The following is a 16,481-nucleotide window of genomic DNA, read 5'->3' on the forward strand; positions in this document are numbered from 1 at the left end:
ATTATGGTGTTCACAGATTATAAAAGATGAAATATTGTCAAAAATAGGGAGCAATTTCATTCCATATTAAAGAAAAGTGTATTGAAGAAAGAGTCTTAAAATTATGTCTCTTTCAAGTTTTCCAAATTATCTAGAAGAAAGCTCAAGTTGGCATATTAATAGAAAATGAAATACTAATTTGGGTATATGTCCATGTTTTTTTTATTTTGAATCAATAATAACTATATTATTGTAATATAGTGATTTGTATATAATAAATATTAACTTTTATTAAAGTGTTCCAGAAAAAACCCTTTTATTTGTAGGCAACCACTCAAAACAGAAATAGAATGCTGAATTAAGCAGAGAGGTAGAGTGAAAAGATCGAGTTATTTGAAGCCAAAAGAAATGAGTTACAAGCTTTGCTTTAGTACTTAAGACTTTATAACAAATAGGCAAATCATTTGGTGAAGGGTAAGATAAGAGGGGTAAGGTGAGGGATAGGGAGAGGAGGAAAGAAAAGGACCTTAATAGTATTTAAAGTTGCAGGTAAAATTTCATAGCTAGATTTAAAAATCATGTGTGGGAACACAATGTGTGTTTAACCTGTCCAGCATGTTGAACTGGTTGCACTTTTTAAAGTTTTAAATTAAGATCTTATAAATCCCCTGAGAATTTATGGTGCCTATAGACTAATAAATGCTATCTCAGATAAAGAGGAGGAGCAAATGCCAGAGCCATGATTGTACACAGCTGCTGCAAATAAGTGACTTGATTGGATGACTAGAAACAGCACATTCATTTTCTAAACTCATCTGCAAAATGGCTACATATCCTTATTAATGCCAACACTGTTTGGTTGAAGGCTTGGAAAATAAAATTTTTGTTATGATTTAAAATTTTTCCCTTAAAAAGTAATATACCAGAATTTTAAAATACCAGATGTGGAGATAGTTTAAGTATAGTTAGAGTAAAATGGGGATCAATTTAGTTATGACCAACTCCCACTACTAGTCCTATACTTCTTACCCAATATAATGAACATTTGCAATTATGAACCTGGGAACAAAGTTCCCCTAGTTGGAAGAAAAGCAAATACATTGGCAAATCTCAAATGAGATTAACGATTGAATATTAATTGCATAAAAATAAGTGCCACAAGACCAAACATCAATATTTGGAAGGAGTCCTTCTAGTCGGGGAAAATGAACCCAGGCACAATCTTTTGTCTTCAGAAACTACATATGGATCCAAATGCATATGTGCACTGTTGCAAGTTGGAGACTGTGTACTGTTTATCATTTTATCCCCAACATTTAGCAGAAGGCCTGGCATAAAATAAGTACTTAATAAATGTTTGTGGAATGAAAGAACTCTGCAACTGTAGTTTATATAGTGTTTTTGCAACTTTTTAGAATGTGGCTCACAGTGAGAAACACATTTTATACCAACTCTTGGTAAACACAAGTGCACAAATATGAATAACACAAAAGTTATGAGGCAATACTTAATTTAATTTGAGAGGTGCTTTCTGATAGTTTCTGTTCTGTTCTGTTTTATTTGACATAAAAATATACTAGTTTTGACCCACTAACTTGAGTTTAATAAGTTACCAATGAATCAAGACCAGAAGTTTAAAATACAGATTTATACTGTTTCTATTTATGTTGCTTAACTCCTTACGTTTGTAGGCTTCATTAACTATGGATCACTTTTTAAAAATTACAACATTTTTGTATCTAGAAGGGAATTTAGAAAGTATTCAGATCAACTCTAAAAGGCTGCACCACCTCTGAGTTCACTGCAGTGTATTCTCTTCAATCAATGTTGTTGAATTAGAACCTACCTGGTGAAAGCAGATAAGCCGCTACCTCACACAATAAAAGAATTTCACTCAAAATGGATCACAAACCTAAATGTGAGAGCTAAATCTATAAAAGTCTTAGAAGAAAATTTAGGAGTAAATTGCTTTGGATAAGGTATTGATACAATGTCAAAAGAAAAAAATAGCCCTGTCTGGTGCGGCTCAATGGATTGAGTGTTGGCCTGCAAATCAAAGGATCCTGCCTGTTCAAATCCCAATCTGGGGCACATGCCTGGATTACAGTCCAGGTCCCCAGTAGGGGGCGCAAGAGAGGCAAATGCACATTGATTCTTACTCTCCCTCCCTTCTCCTCTCTAGAAATAAATAAATAACATCTTTAAAAAAATAAATTGGATTTCACCAAAATTTAAAAAATATTTAGGTTCAAATGACTCCATGGGGAGGATACACAAATGGCCAATAAACACATGAAATGATACTTGTATAACTAGTCATTAGGAAAACCACAAGGAGATACTACTTCACACCCACTAAGTTAGCTAAAATAAAAAAGACAGATGACAGGGATGTGGAAAAACCAGAACCTTCATATATGGCTGATGGGAATATAAAAATAGTGCAGTTGTTTTGGAAAACAAACTGGCAGTTCTTTAAAAATTAAACATAAGAATTAAACATAGAATTATTATGTGACACAAATTCTGTTCTGAGGTATATACCTAAGAGAAATGTAAAATATGTCCACACAAAACTTTGTACATGAATGTTTATAGCAACATTATTCTTAGCAGCCAAAAAATGGAAATAACCCCCAAATATTCATCAAGTGATGAATAAACAAAATCTGATATATTCATACAATGGAATATTACTTGATCATAAAAGTAAATGACATGCTGATACGTACTACAACATGAGTGAGCCTCAAAAACATTATGCTAAGTGAAAGAAACCAGTTATAAAAGACTGTGTGTGACTCCATTTATATGAAATGTCTAAAATAGGCAAATCTTATAGAGACAGAAATAAATTAGTGGTTGCCTAGCATTAGGAGGGTGTTTTTGGACTGATGAAAATTTTCTAAAATTAGATGATGGTGATGCTGGCACAATTCTGCCAATAAACTAAAAATCATTGAATTGTACATGTATAATATTTAAATTTCAGATTTCGTAAATTATATCTCAATAAAGTTCTTAAAAACAAAGCGGATTGGAACTCTGAAATAATCAAGAAGTAGGATACATGCAGCCCTTCTTATGCCTGAGTATCGAATGTTGAACAATGTCAACCTGACTATCTAAATGGCAGGCAAAGAAACAGGGCTTTTTCATGGTTCATAAAATAATCTCTGAAGTCCCTGTAGAACTGTGGCTCTTAACCTCTTATTTTAGGCGACAACGGGAAAGACATGAATTTATTTTATGGATTTAAACTTTGGACCTTCTCTTAAGTGATATCGATTCTCACAAAACTTTACTTCAAACTACAACTGAGTACCTTCTGCACTAGAAGGAAAAGAACTAGGCATCCCCAACAAAGATGTTAAAGGAATGAAGAGTATCATGGACAGGTAATTGATAAGCTTCTTGAAATCAGGGACTCATCTTTTCCTCCCCAAGGAGGGCCAGGCCTACAACAGGATGTTCAGTAAATAAGATTAGAAGGCGGCAAAGAAAGGCCTTAAGAGAAGACCATAGGCTTTCTGATCAGGAATCTGTCAATCTCTTTGGACGGGTTCTGATGGAGGGAATGGCAGAAGAAGCGGCCCACAATTTACCAGGCAGCTTGCCTCTGAGCGGTTTCTCAAACTTGAAAACTTGAGATTCCCTCCCCCAAGTCTCACCCAACCCGCCCGACCCCACTCCATGTGTCCTGGTCCCTCAGTGTAAGAAACACTGTTTAAGAATTAAAGCAATTCTGTTAATGAGTTTTAGAAATGACTTCAATGATTAAAACTAAAACTGCGTCACTGTGAAATGACTGAGGATTACCGGTGTGAATTATAAATGCATAAAGGGGGATGGGTGTCGCTGAAAGTGTGCGCACCACTGGGATATCAGATAAAAACCAGGTGATTCTATGTATGATTTAGTATCTTCTGGTAAAGAATGTCACTGAAAAGAAGAATGGGGGCGGGCGGAAAGGGGAATCTCGCAGACTTCTGTGAGAAGGGAGAAACACCCAGGTCTGAGACGGCTGCCGGGCTCCGGAAAAGCACACCGCGCGGGCTCTACTCGACGTGACCCGGTGCATCTTTCTGAGCTTCGCACCACTCGGGGCCGCCTCCCAGTGGTGGTTGTGAGGAACAAATAGGGCTGGGCACACAGTAGGCGCTCAGAAAAGGCACCTCGCGCGGACGCCGCGGCAGCTCCCTTCTCGCCTGTGCGTCCGCACGACCGCCGCCCCGCGTCCCCACACCCCCCTCCGGCCACGCTTGGCCGCTGGCAGGCGGGGCCGACCGCACTCGGAGCCGGAGCCAGAGCCCGCGGAGAGCCGCCGCCCGCGGCGCTCGGTCAGCCTCCTGGACACCGGAGTGGGGCGCCAAGCCGCCACCGCCGCAGGTCAGAGTTCGGGTGCCGGGCGGCCGCCTGGTCGGCGGACGTTGAGGGAGGGGACGCACTGAAGGGTCCGGGACCTAAGAGGGTTGTGGCTGAAGGCTGGCAGGGGGTGAGGAGACCCGGGGCGAAGGCTCGGTCTCATAGGGGACTCGGACTGACTAAGGGGTCGCCAGTAAGGGGTGGTGGTCCGCGGGGACGGGGGCTCACAGGTCCCAGACTGAGGGTCGCGCCCTGAAGAGAAGTCTGGCAGGAGCGCGAGCAAACGAAGCGGCGGAGGGCACGGGCTGCACCCGCGGCGCTCCGGCGAGCGGCGGTCCAGCCCCGGTAGAGGAGCGCGTGCCTCCAGCGCTGCCCTGAGTCGGGATACGGGAAAACCCGGGACCTCCGAGCTCCCAGCCGAGGCGCGCAGGCGTCCGGGTGCGGCTCCAGGGAAACTTTGGAGCAGAAACTCGGGATCCCTTGCGTGGCGATCCGGCGGCCGTAGAGTTCTACTGCTGGGTCCGCAGAACCCCGGCGGCAGTCGCTGTGTGATAATAGTGACAGTTAAGCTAGGGTTGCCCTTGGGGTCACCCAGCCCCGGTGCCTAAGCGCTCTGCTGGCTCTGAACCTAGTGAGGGTCTGGGGGTGTGGGCTGGAGTCCCCAGAGTAGCCTGGGATGGAGAATGCACCCCCACACCCCGTGTTTGGATAGGGAGCGTTAGGGTTTTGAGGGTTCCCACTCGTGCACACATGCTCTTTGTAGCCTGAGATAGGCAGAGGCAGAGTGCTTAACAGAACTCATGGTCCCTCTGTAGGGGTTGCAAGGTGGTGCGTAGCCGTGGTACTTTAGGCTTTGGTATTTGGGGCGGAGCCTAAGGTAAGGAGGCAGAAACTGGGAGTAACCTATCTGCTGCTTTTATATAAGGTCAGTTAGGTAAAGAAGGGGCCTTTACCTCTGCTGGTGAATCAGAAGGCTGCATTTCTAAATCCTTCTTTCTAAGTCCCAGTGCTTAGGTGAGTTGGCTCACTGTAACTGCATTTTGCTGAAATGTGTTGTTGATGTGCCAGAGTTTGCAAGATGACGAAGATGGTGATCATATAATATCACCATTATATTATTAGTTTTCTTTGTTTTGTTTTGCCGTGAAAATCTAATTCACTGGAATCTGAGGATATAGTTGGGGAAATAGTGTCAATTATTTCAAGAGAATAGAGTAAAAAATAGTAATCTGTCATGAAGGAGCTGAAATATTTCTTCTTTTCCTTTTAAACTTGGGGACAAACTGTAAAATTAATTTATATGAATTATCATCTGAAAACAAAACCAGGCAAGATGATGAACTGAGTTGTGTGAAACCTGTTGCTGGAGAAACTCGATTTTAAAGTACATTATTTTAAGGTCAAGTGCTTTTATCATTCATGAGACAAGTTGTAACTGGGGTTATTGAGGACCTGGTCAGATTTTCGACAGCTCTGAGGTGCTCTGTGGTACTCTTCCTATCTATAGCTAAGCGATCAATCCCTGACTGAAAGCAGAACCAAGCTGGTGGTGCTAAATGATTTAGAAAACCCTTGTAGGATGAAGACTGACGTAGATATTCACTGTGGCTTCTCCCTTAAGGAAATACCTTCCACTCCAAATAAAGTTTTATAGAAAACAGTCATAGATGCTACCAGTTAGCATTTGGAGTGATATTTCAAAAGATCCTGTTCATATTTTGTAACAGTTTTTGTATTGTCTGTTTTCAATCAGATTCACCCCAAACTTAATACATTTTGTAGTATTATTTAATATACCAAAATTTTAAACTAATGTTCAGTTAGCCCAAAATTGAAGTTTCTTATAAACCATCCATTTTTGTCATACTTTATACCTCACATAATTTTTCTCCTTTAATTTAAATTAGTTGATATTTGATATTCACTTGCTGATGATTATTTTAAATTTAAGGATCTTAAAATCAACTAGTGACTACTCAGTCTTTTGCAACTCACTGGAAGGAAAAACCTCATGATTTAATGTTTTATTTGTTTGTTTCTAGCTTTTACAATAACTACTATAAAATCATGGCATCAGTGAAGTACAAAGGTTTGCAGAATTCCAGGCTAATTTTTGGGGACACTTTTTTTTCATTCTTTTACATTTAAAAGAATATAATTTCTTTTTAATTAAAACCGCGATTGGGATTTTAAATAATTAAATACACAATTTTCTTTGAAGAGACTAGTTTTCTTAATGTTCATTTCTTTGTATATTTTGGGAATACATTTAAAAATAATAAATGATAAATTTTTGAAAATCACAATGTAATTTCAAAGTCCCTGTGACATTAAAATTATATTATCCCGATGTATTAAAATTTATACAGGAGAAAAAGTGTGACTTTAGGAATATGCATTAGAAATGCATTACTGCTCATGGCTAATTGATTTAAATTAGTAAGTAATATAACTGTAAACACTTATCTCCCTTCTGTAAATCTGACAATAATGATGTTTGCCGCTAATTTTAATTATCAAGATAATTATGCATGTGACAGTGGTGTAAAAGGCACTGCTGTGAAAACCCATGGAAGTATTAATAATACATTTCATTTAGCTTTCAAATTGTGAAATGGTTGTTAATAACAGGAGAATTTCATAAAGTGGGAAAAATATTAAAATAATACTTTGAAAATGTTTTATATATCCTGGCCCATACTTTTGCTTCTTTTATAAGGTCTACACATGCCCAATGGATAGGACAGAAAATGTTAGTCATTCTAATTTGTGGGTATTCTGTTGAATTCACTGTCATTTGAATTTGGAACTATATCATGAGGCGTGGCAAATGTACTGGAACAAGTTTTTGATCTCGTAGAATTTCACTAAATAAATATTAGTCGAATAGGATTTTTTTAATCAGTAATCAAGAAAACTTAAGTTGCTAGTCTATAAGTGTAAATATATGACCTCCACCTTAAAAATTGTTAAAACTAATTTTTAACTTGCTTTTCTTATTCCTTTTACTAGCAGATCTCCACATTAAGGTAGTTGACCTCTTGAGCTATTTCTTTTCTATCTTTTCTCCCTCGTAAGGCTGAAAAGCAACAAAAAGAACAGCAATTTAAAATGTTTATAAAGTCCCTTCAAAACTGATCTAATTTGGCTCCACAAAAACAAAATAACATCTGTGAATAGCCATGTTATAAGCATAGATAGACCCAGTATATCATATTTCAGCTAGTTTCATAGCATTCTAGATTTTAAAAAATGTTAAATTGAAGATTATTTGTAATCTTCCTGAGGTTTTCTTATTAACTCTTTGCATTTTATCACAATACAGAGGTAGATTTGGGAAAGTTATATGACATATGTTTTAAGGGTTATTTCATAAAAGCAACAGGTTTTAATATTTATTTATTTAAAATATTTATGTAAGTTCTTGGAAAGAAGTTGGCATCAATACAATAGGCCATATTTTGGGGAAAACTTTTGCAGATATTAAGAAAAGAAAATGTATCACCAGTAATAGTATATGTTTAAATTCTTTTTTATTTTAAAAACCAGGTTTAAATAATCTTATACTTTTTACTTAATACTTAATTTACTTATATTTATACTTTATACTTAATACTTTTTTCAACAATCAATGGAAATCAATATCCTAATAGTGAACTTTTAATTCAGAATATGAATGTCTACATTTTTAACCATTTCAGTTACTATAGCGGGGCACATCACTTTACCCTAACTCTTTATTTTCTTATTTGTGAAATGGAAAACACATTGCAGTTTTTGTACCATGCTTTTTTTGGTATGATTTTAAGACTTTATCAGCAAGCCTGTGTATAGTAAGTGATATAATGTTGGCCCAAAATTAACTGAGCTGATATTTTTAAAGGGAACCTTCATGGTTATCTGTGTTACAGCTAAATAACTCTTTTACAGATGTTAATAGTTCACCTTAGTACTGATTTTGAGATTATTGTTAAGAACGAACTGAAGATAATGCTTGCCGTGAGGTGATCAATTTATAAAATGTTTCTGGAAATATTCCATCATTATTCAATTTTGAATTGTCATCATTCCCTGATTACTTTGGATAAAAAATCGGCCTAATAATTATTTTTGTTTTATTGATATTATCTTTGTGAGTCCTATAGTAGACACAGTGTGGATCCTCGAGTGTCACTACTCCATGTCTAGTGCACCTAGAAGGCGCATTTTGTGCTTTTTTAAAATAAAGTTTTATTCTTTACATATATTTATGGTGCATACTTTGCATATATTGTATGTTACCCAGGAGCAAGTCTGATGTGTAATGAGTGCTATAATCCTTCAGCTCAAAAGGCAGTTTAGTGTTGTAGGCTAAAGAACTAAATGACTTGTGATTATTGTAAAAACTGGGTCTCTTTCTAACAAGTTATAATAAAACAAATAGGCTTTCAGTGGCTTGAAAAGTGAAAATGCCTCCTAATAACCCACCAATTTACTAGTAGGGAATAATTGGAAAAGTATATAATTAACTGGGCATCATCCAAATAATGACTTTTAAATTCTCCTTATGAATTGTTAAGTAATACACTTTATTGTGAAATGTCTCCTATGCAAGAAAGTAAGGGACTTGGTTCCAGGCCTGACCCCCACTATGCTCCTGCAATATAAAGCTACAAAGCCCAAGTAGAGACATAGCTAAAAGGCAGGGGAAAGCAAAGGACAAAGAAAGGCTTAGGCCAGTGCCTGTAGGTAAGTGTTCCATTTTTCTGTGGCTTCCCCTTTGGGGGTGAGAAGTGGAGAGTGGCATTAACTTCCACTCTCTAAACAATATAGTTTGAGCTTTCTCAGACTCATTGCTTTACCTTCTATTCCAGTGACGAGGCCATTTGCAACTTGAAAATCTTGTTTTGGGACAGGGTGCAATGAGTTTCCTTTTCCTACTATGATTTCTCAGAAATAAAGGAAAGAAATGAAGCATCAATTCATACAACATAAGTCGATTAAAACAGAGATTCGAAACCTTGTAGTCAGGATTTAAACTAGATTATATAATAATAGTTTAGTTCAATTGGATTCAGTATCTGGTTAGAAAACATTTTTATTTCACTGCATTAATTTTAGAACATAAATTTATTGCTAGTTTTAACTGATTAAAAAACACTTTAATTTGTGGACTCTTCTAGGAGAATTATATGATTAAGATTTATGGAGACAAATTTTCTGACCTTCTGAGAAGAGTTCAGATTAGTATAAACCTGGGGGGAAAAGTCCTTCACAGTTTACCACAGATAAGTAGATAATAGATAGGACGGAGGTAGAAAAATAGGGAAATACCCTGAGTAGGAGTGTAAGAGATTTCTGTATGCTCAACTCCCACAGTCAGGAGATGGCATGGTTACTGTGCATAGGCCTAAAATATGAGGTTGGTTTCTAAGAATTTACTGAGGTCTTTGATGACACTATAGAATTTTAGAATAGCTCTACATTCTAAAGTTGCCACTTAACTCTTATTCTCTCTGGCTCTATAAGTTCCTCTAGGAAAGTGAATGGAAATAAAATAATCTTATCCTGTATGTTTAAGGAATAAATGTTCCTTTATAGTGAAGGCATTGCGGAAACATACATGTCAGATCACCAGAGTGCAATGATGAAATGCTAGAATGAACCCCTTAACCTTGACATCACCCCACTGGCTGTCATTCCACCTCTAAAACTCTCTTTTGTCATTTGAAAGTTTGGAGTCCACTTTCAAAATGCTAATATTTTTATCAAGGTTAATTCTTTAAATCATCATCAGCAAAAATTTGAGATGTTAGTTCCTAGTTGCCATGCTATCTGAAAAAGAGGCCTTTAAATGTATACAAAACACACTTGAAAGAGATCAGTAGAAGGAAAAATAAAATCAAAATGATTCACGTTCCAGTTTCTCCATAAACCAGCCTTCATGAAAAAAATATGAAATAGACATTTGAAATAGTGATAGGAAAGGATTTATTCTCCCATACATGCTTTTATTTCCCTTTTAAAAATCAACGCAAGTTGTAATTCTTTCTTGAACCATTTTTTCCTTCAAAGAAAACAGGTTGTTGTTTCCAAACATCCATTTTCCTAGGAAATATCAAATTAAGATTATGAGTTAGTCATTGGTTAATATAATCAAATATCTGAATATTACCTCTCACTGTAATATTATTTTATCTTTTATTTTGTCTGCAGTGTTTAGACAGATTATCTAGTCTTTTCATGAGTTACTTCTTCCAGATTTTTAAAGTAACTTTCTAATAAATTGAAATGAGAGGAATCCTCCAATCTCATGAGAAAAATAATACACTGAAGAAGTATAAATAATGAACGCTCAATGCTTTGGGAAATCTACAGGTCATAAAATATCATACATGTTTTATTTTTTATTTTTTTGCCAAAACAAGTTATGGCAAGCCATCACATCTCTGTTAGAAATAGAAGCTTAGTAGCTACCTCAAAAGCAAGTTCACCAATTCTGTGAATCAGCTAATGGGTAGTGTTTAACAGTTAGGTGTTACTTACCAGTCACTCGCTTTTCCAAAGGATTGCTGAAGTTTGAATCTAAAGCATAGAATCTCAAAGTCTTACCTTACTAAATGTTGTTCTTCTCTGTCAGTTGAAAATTACTTATATGAATAAGTTTTTGATGGCATATAGGAAAGTATATAAGTTCTTTCTCTTGTTTTATATAGTGGATGGAGTTTATGAAAGAGAAAACATATGAATAGTGTATATATAAATGAAGACGATAATTTAACAAATTATTTGCATGTGTCACTAAAATCCAGAAGACTGAAGAAAATACCCAGGCATTTGCCAATGTAGGATTACTACATGTTTTCCTAAAGCATTTGGAACTAATTAGAAACAACCTGGCTTTATTTAAGGGCATATAATATATTTTTTAATTTTGTTTTCAACAAAGTCTAAATTGTTAGCTTTTAGGGACGAGAGTAGTACAATGTCTACAAAAATATAGATTACCAGTTTCTTGAAACAGGTATTGACTGGGTTTTATTTCTCTTTCTGTCTCCAGCATATAGCACGTATAAGCACTTAAAATATTTTAATAACAATACAGAAATAATCTAAGGCAGTGTTTCTTAAAGTGTGGTTCTTAGACCACCAGTATCAGGATTATCTGAAAGCTTGGTAGAAATGAAAATCCTTGGGCCCCGTCCCAGACCTACTGAATCAGAAACTGGGGGTGTATTTAAACAAGTTCTCCATCAAATTCTCATGTATACTGTTTCAGAACTCCTCACCCAAGATGATTCCTGCATTCAGTCTGATAGCCTGGAGCCCAGTGGTTAGTTCACTTAGTTTGAATAATTTTTGGTAGGCCTTACCCTGAGTGTTAAGTTCTTTGCCATATTCTGCCTAGTGGTGGAATCTCTTGGGATCATCCTGTGACATTACCTTTATTGGTTGGACATTTTATTACTTAAATAAAGTCAGTGTTAATTGTTAATATGCTTGTGTCAAGACTGTGTATCAGTTTTTAAGTTATAATTTTTTTAACCAGTACTTTTTAATGGAAACAACTTGGCCAAAAATCTGTCACAGAATTTTGAGACCCCCTTAAAACAAAGATTAAAAAGGAAAAAAAAGCTAGACGGATTACTTCTTAGTCTGTCACTGGTTCTTCTCACCTTAGAATAGTTGCTAGGATCCTGAGTCTCCAAGTTCAAAGAGTACAGCTTCAAAGACTGGATTTTATAAGATCACAGAGGATGGTTCACCCCTAGAGGAGTCACATTAAATAGACTTAAAAGATAATGGATTTGTAAACCTTAATTTCCATTTAATATAAGTAGAAAATCTACCCTTCCTAGTGATTGTCAATAGTTTTTTTTATTATAAAATTCTATTATTCTGGAATTCAAGAAACTTGTACTTTGACATATCTCTGATGTCTCTGATTTAGTTTAGGCTATTTAGAAAGCAAATTGGACAATATATCACATACTCTGATGCTACACCCCAACTTCTGGTACTTTTTCAAAAGAGAAGGGGGATATAAGAAAAGCCATATACACAAAAACTCATAAAATCATTGCTATAGGAACAAATATTTGGAAGTAACTTGAATATTCAACAGCAGGGGGATGGTTAAGTAAATGATGGTGTAATCACTAGGTGAAATGTTATACAATTATCAATGACAATTTATAAAACTATAGCAAATCTGAAAAATACTAAGTTACAAAAAGTAGCCTTAAAGATATGTGCTCTAATGACTTCAACTTTATATAAATATATGTACATGAAAACGTCTGGAAAGGAATATACAAACATTACAACAGCTATCTTAAAATAGTAAGGTTTAGGAGAGCTTTTTGGGTTGTTTGTAAATTTTTCTGTTTTTCAAAGTTTAGCCAGTAGTATAAAATTACTACTGTAATTAAAAACATACATTCATAGCCTTTTTTTAGTGTGTCTATGATCAGTATAAATCAAGGTAAATAGTAAATTAAACATTACAATCCTCTAGCTATTTTATTTTTTAAAGCCATTGAACATAACGTAAGACATTACATGAATTTTTTTCTGTTATACCCAATTTTATTTCATAATTTTATTTCACTTGGGTTCCCTTACTCTTTGCTATACCAACTTCTATTTGGGAGGGAAAATAATCCCATCTCTGTTATACCCTCTTAGTTTTGTTTAGCCATTTATAAGGTTTGATTTTGTTGATTGCTTCGAGCCTGTATTCTCTTTCATCTTTAGCATACAGTGACAAACAGAGCTTTCTAAAAACAGTTTTCCTAGTTATTTTTATAAAGCCACCCCTATTTAATTTTTTAAAGAAAAGTATGTATATTATGTTTTTTCCTAAAATTATTATTTTATAAAAGAAGTTGCTTTATTACCTGTTAGGAGTTTGAAATTTTCTTTTTTTTAAATTTATTTAATTTTTTTCAATTACAGTTGACATTCAATATTATTTTGTATTATTTTCATGATTTTTTCTAAAATTAAATAACCTCATGATAGAGTTACTTGGTTTTCTAACTCGACGTAATGCTGAACTTGTAACCATAAAGAGCTGGTGCAGAAGCATGTGAAGGTACACTCTGATTGCAAATGGTCATTATGAGACCTTGGTATAATTTTTGATAATAATTTTAAAAAATAAAAAGATTTAAAATAGCAAGTGAGTAGAGGTTTCCTCAAATTTAGTCAGACCTCTGAGTGAACACTTTAAAAGATACATCTATATGTATATAAATATATATACATATACACATGTATATAACACACACAGAAATAGCCTTTGAATTAATTAACTTTTCCTTTTTTCTGTTGCATTGTTTTAGAAATTTCAAAGGGACAATTAAGTGATTTTGCCTCTGACCCAGATCACAGATTAGATTTTTCTTGTCCCTTTATTTGGGACTTAAAAAATGACAACTCATATCAGCCTGACGACTTTAGAATAAACTTTACCTAAATGAAAACAAAGTTTTAAAAGCTTTTTAGAAATTTCATACCAGGGATAGTAACCATTTCTCTCTTCTTTCTGCCTTCCCCATTTCCTATGATTTAATCCTTAATATAGCAAATCCAAACTAACAAAATTCAGTTTATAGCTCTTAGAATTTGTTCGTGGCTAACACAAACTTGTGTTAATTATACCTTAAAGAGCAAATCTGAGAAGATCCTATGAAGTTTTATTTATTCAACAGATATTTATTAAGCTCCTACTTTGTGCCATAAGTTGTTTTAGAAAAGGAGGATAAAGCAATGAAGAAGACAGACAAATCCCTTCTCTCCTGGAATTTATGATTATCGTTATCTAGATTGAACAGGAACATTAGTGGGAAAGATGGTGACTAAGAGGAGGCCAGAGTCAGGCCCGTGCCTTGTGTCTAGGCAGCATTGCTAGGCTAACAACGAGTCAGTAGCTATTTTTGAATTAGGTGTGCCATAGGGGAAAACCTGTGTCCTTGAATATATTTCCTAGATGTCACTGTTACTTATTATTCTTGGTTATATGTATATATTATGTATTATATGTTACATATCATTTATTTATTACATTATTTTATTTTTATCTCTGTAATAAAGTTATTAACAAAGGAAGTAGGAATGTATCCACTATGTATTTAAGTGGTGAAAAATCCAAGTCAATTTAGTTCATAATTTTATTTATAAGAAATTATTTGCACAAACAAAAGTTTAAAACAAAGTTTACTGGTCCTATCCCATTCAAATATTTTTTAAAATCCTTCTTTCTCTAGGAAATAAAGCTAGCTAGTTTCCTTTAATATTCCATTAAAAACTTCTCCATATTTAGAATATAATATTTGAGTAAAAGGAGACCAAGATCCTATTTCAAATAACCCTCCTTTGGTCAAATTAACTTTATAGCTATTTCCAGCTTCTATATTTACAGTCAGATTATCTAACTACCATTTCAATTCTGTTTTTAAATTGACAGAAAATATTTTGACTACTTAAAATAAATTCTGAGCATGAAACTTTTGGGGGGAAAAGATAAGTAAAATAAATTTTGAAGGAATTTATATGACATTAAATGGAATTGATTTTCATATATGGAGTGACATGGAATATTAGAATATAGCTCAGGACAAATGTAACCAAAACTTTCAAGTTTTATAAATTTCACCACAATTTGTTCGATTCCACAAACTCCATGTACATTTATTGAATAACTACTCACTTCTCAGCACTAGATGTCCTCATATGGGAAACAATATCTGCCCGCTTGGAAACACAGCCTTACAGATAGTAAGAGAGTTGCTTTTTGGTGTTGAGACTACATAATGCTGGATAGGTGAACCGGCATCTAGCACTAGGTAAGCAAATAACTGCAGCTCAGTAAAAGGTAAAATGTGGAGTGACTGAGCCCCATATGTTGACATGAGTGTTTCTTTGGCCACTCACATGATTCATGCTATGTATTCCACTTTGCTTTCTGGAATGCCCTTTGATCCTAACAAAGCATAATACATACACACAATTAATTTGTTTTTATTATGCATACTCAAAGTTTTTAAATGTCAAGTTGATTACCTTTGTCATATGACATGTATATGAAATATTTAGCCTTGCCACCAGCTTTTGAATTCAGAAAATGCAAACTGAAGTAAAACAAAAGGCAGATTTACTGTGAAATGTAATCTAATGTGGTTATTACACATGTTATTTACTGTCATGTCTTACAATTTTTATGTACAAGTTTTATATGCCTGGCAGAATTGTTCATTCCTAATGGATAGGAATGACTGTTGTAATGCACTGCATACCTTCCCTAATTCACAGTCTATAATATAGGGGACTGGGTGTATTATAAGTACTTTATAAGTACTTTTAAATTTTATTTGATTTTGAGGACAACTTTTGCTTTTTCAGTATCACTTGTAAGAAATTCTCAGTGCTACTGTTCTTCACATTTTTAGAGGAATTCCCTAAATTACTTTTTAAAATGTTCATTTCTATTTTATGGATCATTTTTATGATGCATAATGATATGAAATTAATGCCAGAAGACATTTCCTGTTTGTTCTTCTAAAATGGCAAAATGGGATATGAAAGGGACAAATTGTTAATTGTAGACTTCATTTTGTGTTACATCTTTTAGTTCTGGTCAGAAGAACAGGTTTTAAATGGCCTAAGGGCCGTAGAACTCTTTTTACATTCTTGTTTTGAGGCTTCCGATGGCAACTGTTACAAATTCTGTTTAGTATTACCTCTGGCAAAAAGTTCACAGTAATGTACAATATGAAATGTTATTTAGACTTATTACTCATGCATCAAATAAAACTAGTTCCCTTTCAAACTTTTTGTTAAGTGTTAGATAAAACATTATTGAGTTTTGGCCTATTAATTAGCCTATCATATGCAAAATTTTTAATTGATCAGCTATTTCAAATATGAATCACAAGTATTATCATCACAATTATTTAACAATATCTTTCTACGAGACAGATACGGGTTTATGAGCAACTTCAAATGAAAAATACCAAAGAAACTGATTTACATATGAAAGCAAGGCAAATAAACAAATCTTTAATGTGGCCCTGTGACATCTCTGAACACCCACATTTAGTAGGCCTTCATCTGTGGATGTAGAACGAAGGTAGGAGTCTATTAACAAAAGATCA

At 35.0% G+C, this 16,481-nt stretch overlaps 1 protein-coding gene across 3 annotated transcripts in view; it reads left to right on the plus strand.

Annotated features, from left to right (window-relative positions):
• The first annotated feature begins 4,035 nt into the window (after positions 1-4,035).
• Positions 4,036-16,481, plus strand: part of PPARG (peroxisome proliferator activated receptor gamma) — a 147,030-nt gene continuing 134,584 nt past the window's right edge. The window contains exon 1 of one of the 3 annotated variants that reach the window (XM_037139322.2): positions 4,036-4,368. The gene's annotated coding sequence lies outside the window, so the exon portion shown is untranslated. Of the gene's footprint in view, positions 4,369-5,271; positions 5,359-9,046; positions 9,073-16,481 lie in introns of those variants that run through there. The other 2 variants (XM_037139323.2, XM_037139324.2) reach the window with 2 other exon arrangements.

The sequence above is a fragment of the Artibeus jamaicensis genome, unplaced genomic scaffold (assembly GCF_021234435.1).
Source record: "Artibeus jamaicensis isolate MK-2021 breed Jamaican fruit bat unplaced genomic scaffold, CSHL_Jam_final contig_519, whole genome shotgun sequence".
Classification (NCBI taxonomy): Eukaryota; Metazoa; Chordata; class Mammalia; order Chiroptera; family Phyllostomidae; genus Artibeus; species Artibeus jamaicensis.